Source organism: Microcebus murinus, chromosome 8, assembly GCF_040939455.1.
Source record: "Microcebus murinus isolate Inina chromosome 8, M.murinus_Inina_mat1.0, whole genome shotgun sequence".
Taxonomy (NCBI): Eukaryota; Metazoa; Chordata; class Mammalia; order Primates; family Cheirogaleidae; genus Microcebus; species Microcebus murinus.
In genome coordinates this window covers 100,901,201-100,907,200 of record NC_134111.1, presented here as the reverse complement: position 1 = coordinate 100,907,200, position 6,000 = coordinate 100,901,201, and the positions used below count along the sequence as shown (strand labels likewise).

Genomic DNA, 6,000 nt, shown 5'->3' with positions numbered 1-6,000 from the left:
AGAAGCGCCGCCGCGTGGCTCCTGCATCCCCTGGCCTGGCCTCGAGTCTCAGGGGCCCCCTCTCTTGAGTCCAGCCCTATATAGGCCCCTGCCTCCCACTCACCCGACCAAACGCGCTCGGGCGCGCAGGCTGAGCCCTGGCTCACTCAGGAGACCGGGGCTCATCAGAGGGATGGAGTCCACCCGGCTGGCCGCCCAGTCACGCCTGAGTCAGAGGATGAGCCACGGGCAGTCTGAGGCAAGCTCGCCACTTAAAATGGATGCAGTGAGCAACTCGCGTGCTCAGCAGGCAGACTCCCCGGGGCGGAGCGGCCACGCGGGGCTCAGCTGCTCTTCTGGTCCTGCCACGGGCTCGGCGGGCGAGAGGGGCCAGCTTTTTGGCCTCCTGGGACCTCTGTTTCCTCCTCTGAAAAATGAAGGTAAAAGCATCGCAACACACGCTGGGCTGCGTGAGAGCAGGGAGCTCGCACGCCTTGTTTGCTAGACACTTGCAACCCGGTATCTAGAACAGCGTCTGAGACAGCGCTGGTGCCCGACAACCGCTCATCAGTGGACAGAAGAATGTTACCTGTCCAGGCGGGGCAGGCGTGAGGATGACAGGAGACGACCCACCTGCATCTCTCAACCTGGTGTCTGGCACACGGTAGGGGACCCAGTAGGTGTTAGGCCCTGGCGAGGTCCCCTTTCTGCTCTACCCACCATATTCATGCCCAGGGCTCCACGGGCCATGAGCTTATTGCCGGGAGGAGGAGTCATTTGCTGGCACACAGCCAGAAAATACAAACCACCCCACTGCAGTTCACCGCCAGACAGTGTGGGTGAGGCTGCAGAAGCTGGCAAAATCAAAAGGCAGTCAAATTCAGCCCAAAGTACGTTTTTTGTTGTTTTAGTCTTAAACCAGGGGTGAGGGAGGGCCCCTGTTTTGTTCCCCTTCCCTGCGCTAGACAAAGTCCTTGCATGGCATCTCGGGTTGGCTCGGCTAGGGAGATCCCATGGCTCAGACAGCCGAGTGCATGCACACCTGGCTCCTTTCCTAGAAGGTCAGCCCTCCCTGACTGCTGCCCCGGCAGAGTGGCCCCTGCAAGGCCTGTTCTGGCCTAGCCCTCTCTCCTGTTCCGAGAGAGATGGCCATGTCAGTTTAACCTTGGAATTTGTCCTTGAACGCTCCTCCCAAAGGCCTCCACTTCCTGTTCTCTGTGTCAGAATAGCCTATTAAATGTATATGGGGTTTTCTTGATTTATTCTGTAGATTTTTTTTAAACTTTTTCATATTTTCCTCTCTTTACCTCCTGGGGCTTCATTCTAAGTGATTTTCTCAGATATAGCTTCCAAATCAATAAATCTCACTAAATCTAAAGCTGTGCCTACTTAAGATTTTTTAAATGCAATATTGTTTTATTTTTACAATGTCTATTTAGTTCTTTAACCTGCCTTTTTTAAAAAAAAGATTAATTTTCTATTCTTTTATAGATTTTACTCCATCTCCTTAAGCACTTTAAATGTATTTATTCTTAAGAGTTTTAAGTATATCATTTAATTATAACAGTGACCTTATGAAACAGGTTGTAAACTAAAATGCTTACCCCCACCCCCAGCTGACTGAATGGACCCCCTTGTGGCCAAAGGAATATTCTAGGGCAAAGCTGCCTGCCAGGAGGAGGGAGGTCAGACATGCCTTATCATGCCCCCCTCCCTTCTTGGAGACTTCCTTTGTAACCCATTAACAGGCCTAAGGGGATGCAAGACAAACCTGCAGGTCCTCAATTTATGCAACAAATGGTGGCTTATCTCTGATAAACAGCTTATGTTAAAACATTCCAAGTCTTTAGACAAAGCTTCATGTCTTTAGCCAATTACAATCTAAAGAATCTTTAAACCCACCTATAACCTGTAAGCCACCCCCCCCTTCGAGATGGCCCTCCTTTTGGAGGCTGGAAGTCCCAGATGAAGGTGTCAGCAGGTTTGGTTTCTTCTGAGACCTCTCTCCTTGGCTTGCGGACGGCTGTCTCCTCTGTGTCCCCACATGGTCTTTCCTCTGTGTCCCCGTCTCCTCTTCTTTCTCCTCTCCTTATAAGGACACCGGTCCTCTTGGATTAGGACCCACCATATGACCTCATTTTGTCTTAATTATCTCTTTAAAGGCCCCATCTTCAAATGCAGTATCACATTCTGAAGTCCTAGGGGTGAGGACTGCAACATATGAATTTTGAGGTTACACCATTATATTAGTCTAGTGTTTCTATTTCCTTATGTGTCAACTCTCCCATTTATGTGGGATGCCTTTCTGTCCCGGCCCGCGGGACCTTCTGTTACTTGCGGGGGTCAAGGGGGACCTTGCCTGAAAGAGATGGGCGAGAGAAAGGAATGAGACCAAGCAAAGGGTTGTCAAGGTCTACTTTACTTGGATTTTTAGTAGGTTTTATATACAGAAACAAGGAAGTAGAAACAGAAAAATAGAGTTGGGGGATGATGAGGCTTGGGTGTGGGCCAATCAGCATCCCAATGGCACCGGAAGCTGTTTGTAATTTGTAATTGATCACTCAACCCCAACCTGGCAGGGGGTCGGGAACAATTGCAGGTAGCATGCCCTGGAGCAAGCACGTCATAGAATGCATTCTTCTCGGAACTGTAGCTGGAGGGCTGGGTGCTATTTTCGTCTTAGGCTATTTTCCGGGGCGAGGCCCGTGCGTAGGACAAGTCGTTGGAATGTGGAGGGTCTTAGTCTCCAACACCTTTTTTCATGTTGGACTTCCTCAAATGTTTTATAATTTATTATAATCTTTAATGATTTATATTCTTCACATTGGTCTTCTTCAAGACCGGTATGTTTCATAATTGTTGTGTGTGAGCTCATCTTCAATGGGAATTAGCTTTTAGGGGTGATGGTGGAGTTGTTCCCACTGGAGCCACAGTTTGTGGAGACCTCCCCATAACTGCTTCTATCTTAGTCTTAAGGATTCAAAGATTCTCCAGTTTCTTTCTCAGTTTCCATCTTGGGATCTCTGTATATCATGAGTGGCTAAAAATCAGACCGCAGGTGTGAATCCAGCTTGTTCTTCACTTTCTTGTAGGTGATTCTATGTCTACCCATGGCTGGGGACATTTTTTACTTCTGATCTATAATCCCTCTTCAAGCTTCCCGCTGTGTTTGGGTCCGGAGGCTTTTATTCTTGTGAGTCTATAACCATTAACTTAAACACCATAAGGAATGTAGATTAACAGCCACTAAAGTACTCAGCTCGCCAGGGTACACATAGAATTACCTATTCATTTGTGGCATGTGGAAATTCACCTTTCTTGCCTTTGAACTAAAATATATATGTACATTACAAAAAATATGTATCTAGCATTTCTGTGTGTTTGGGAAAATTTACATGACCTTGCACAAGCTATTTAGCCCCTATGTTTCTGGCTTCCTATAGGGATGACTAAACAGGTTAATCCTTACAAAGTGCTTAGAACAGCGCCCGGATCATAAGTGGTCAATAGACATTTTGATAAGTATTTCTGCTTCTACTGAGGACTTTTTCTTGACCAGACTTGGTCTAACAATTTTATACAGTTAAGTTTTATTGTTTAAAATAACTACAACACTAAAAAAATTCGAATATTTAAATTCTTCTCTCCTTCCCATTCCTAAAAGCAAACTCAACATGAGAAGTTATTAAGTAATCTTAAAAGAAACTGTCTTATAATGAATCAAACTCGTCACATTTGATTATCCAATTCCTGCCAGTGCACAGTTATAAAAATCACTTTAAAACAATCGGGTTGTGATTGTTAAGCTCATTATGTGAGATAGGTTAATGATCTATCAAGAATTATCACCCAGAAAATCATCTCAAGGGCACCTCAGGCCTTGAAAGGGGTGTCTCAGTATCATCCTAGACTGTTCCTACAGCAGAACAGCAGAGAGCCGTTAAGAATAGCAAAGAACTTCAAGGTGTGCTGAATCGGAAAACCACCAAGAGACAAATGCAGAACAGCACGCATGCGCTGTGATCGGCCTAAGTAAGACAAAGGATATGGGGGGTGTGTGTGTGTGTGAGAGAGAGAGAGAGAGAGATAGAGAGAGATGGAGAGAGACAGAGAGAGAGGGAGAGATGGACAGAGAGGGAGGAGGGAGAGGCTATGCATAGATAGAGCATTTCTGGAAGGGTGCACGCGCAACTGTGAACAGAGGTTATGTAAAATGTTTTTGAGCAAGAGAGTGACAAGATCAGGCCTGTGTCAGCAGGTTCACATGGATACCGAGTGGGACGGGGTAGGGAGGGCTGGGAGCGGTTGGAGAAACTGAAGTCAGGGTACGGGTTTAAAGGACGTCGCATGGCCGGGCGCAGTTGACGGGAGGCAGCGAGGTGGAGCAGGGGAGGAACGGGGATCGGGTTCACTTTCGAAGCCTGCCCATGGCAGCCCCAGGGCCCGGCGCAGCACCACACACACTAGGTGCTCAGTAAATGCACAGTAGGCCTGGTCTCCTGTGTGCAAGACTGGCACGATTCCAGTTCCCAAAGACGTTCCACTGGGCACCCAAGATGCCACCCCCACCACTGTCCCCTCGTCTCAGAGTTCACTCCCTCAGCCCGGGCCTTGGGCAGCAGGGTGGGCAGACAGGTCCACAGGCAGGTGAGTCCAGGGCTCATACCTCCCCTTGCCCCTGTGGGCCCTGCCCACCTGGGAGTGTGGAGCCAGCCCCTGTGCCACCCCACTGCCTGCTTAGATCTAACACTACACACACACACACACACACACACACACACACACACACACACACACGGACATACCAGCTACCACAACACCCTGCATTTAGGCAGTGCTCAAAACATGTGTGTATCTTTTTAGAGACAAGGTCTTGCTCTGTCGCCCAGGTTGGGGTGCAGTGGTGCCATCATGGCTCGCGGCAGCTTCGAACTCCTGGGCTCAAGCCATCCTCCTGCCTCAGCTGAGTGGCTGGGATTACAAGTGCGAGCCACCATGCCCAGCTCAAAATATATTTTTTAAATGAGGGAGACAATGCAAGAGAGCGAGCAGGAGGATGGGGGTCTCAGAAATACGGAATCTGACGGCTGGTTATGTAAGCACTTAATTAAAGGAAGTGCCTGTCATGTAAGCACCGAATAAAAGGAAGCTATTAGCAGCAACAACAATGATGATAATATCGGAGCAAGATCCCTCACAGAGCAGCGAGCGTCGAGCATCGCAGGCCTGGAAATGATCGGCTGAGGCCAGCCAGCCACGTGCAAGAAGTGACTCGAACCCCAGAGGATCCCGAAGCCTTTCTCAAACCTCAGACCGGAGCGGGGCCGGCCGATGCCGGGGCGGGGGCCGGTGTGCCGAGGGCCCGTCTCGTTGTGCAATCAGTGTCACCTTGCACCAGGGGCCGTTCCAGCCCTTCCCAGCCTTGCCCTCAGGTAGCACCTCCCTCCTGCTCTGATCCTGGGCCAGATGTGCGGCTGCCGCCCTGTCCCGGCCCACAGGGCGCAGGAAGGTAAACGCCCAGCCAGGAAGTGATTGTCACAGGCGCAGGGCCAGCTGGGGGTCAGGTGGGTCTGAAGGTCAGGAATGCTTCCCGGGGAGGCTCTCCCAGGAGAGGACAAAGCAGAGGCTGTGGGCTCCCTGGGACAGCACAGGGGACTGTGGACTTAGCCGGGGGCACACCGGCCTGCTCTGAGGTGCCAGACAGGACAGTGGACAGAAAGGAAGAGCCGCCTGGGAGGCCCAGCCCCTGGGAGCACCTCGCCAGCAGGTGAGCAAACGGTTTCGTATTGCTTTTAATGGAATGGAATGAAACCGAGGATAGAAGTTCCTGGTAGGACAGGTAGGAGAGGACACCACCACCCGTCCGAGACAAAAAGCAGCCCTGGATTCCACTCGGGACGTCCTGTCTGGTCTGGGCTTCTCCACTCTCCCTCCTGGGACTCAGTTTCCCCACCTGCGAATTGGGGTAAGCGGTCCTCCCAGCTCCTCTCTGGTCACGGCTGTGGGGGTAGCGCGATAATA

At 50.3% G+C, this 6,000-nt stretch overlaps 1 protein-coding gene across 1 annotated transcript in view; it reads left to right on the top strand.

Moving 5' to 3' along the window:
* The first annotated feature begins 5,554 nt into the window (after positions 1-5,554).
* Positions 5,555-6,000, top strand: part of NGEF (neuronal guanine nucleotide exchange factor) — a 101,949-nt gene continuing 101,503 nt past the window's right edge. The window contains exon 1 of the mRNA XM_012791604.3: positions 5,555-5,746. The gene's annotated coding sequence lies outside the window, so the exon portion shown is untranslated. The remainder of the gene's footprint in view (positions 5,747-6,000) is intronic.